Source organism: Myotis davidii, unplaced genomic scaffold, assembly GCF_000327345.1.
Source record: "Myotis davidii unplaced genomic scaffold, ASM32734v1 scaffold741, whole genome shotgun sequence".
NCBI classification, from domain to species: Eukaryota; Metazoa; Chordata; class Mammalia; order Chiroptera; family Vespertilionidae; genus Myotis; species Myotis davidii.
Window position 1 is genome coordinate 107,435 of NW_006291250.1, and position 551 is coordinate 107,985.

General features: G+C 59.9%; 1 protein-coding gene across 1 annotated transcript in view; it reads right to left on the reverse strand.

Moving 5' to 3' along the window:
- The window catches only part of EML2 (echinoderm microtubule associated protein like 2), a 24,764-nt gene that overhangs the window by 10,152 nt on the left and 14,061 nt on the right, over positions 1-551 (reverse strand). The window lies entirely within an intron of this gene.

The window sequence follows — 551 nt, forward strand, 5'->3', positions numbered from 1 at the left end:
CCCCAGGTCCAGAGGCACAGAGAGGTTTCTCACTGGCCTCAGATCACACAGCTCATGAGTGACAGGGCTGCGATTAGATCCCAGGCAGCCACACCCAGAATTCATATTCCTGACAACGGCACTCTACACCTTTAGGGAAGTGGGGTTGCTAGGTGGGGGTGGGAGGGTGGCGAGAAGGTTTGGGCACACTAGAAGGGAGGAGTGAGCGTCTGAGCTGCAGGAAGGAAAGCAGGCGGCTCTTGAGAGCCTGCCCGATCCTTGGACCTGGACACCTGGAAGGTACGTGGCCCGAGGTGTGTGCAGCCTGTGTGACACCTGCCATGGCCTTTCCAACAGGAGAGGACACTACCCTCATCAGAAGAGCCGGGCAGCTCAGCGGGAATGGGGTTCTGGGACCCCCTGCTGTGCTAGCGGATTCACCTGTTGGTGGCTGGATCCTGGGGAGTTTGGGGAGGGGTCCTGGGTCAGGGGTGGGGTTATGGAGCAGGAGCAGGAAAAGGGAAGGAAAGTGTTTGCCAGGCCAGAGCAAAGGGACGGGGCAGGGAGGTGAG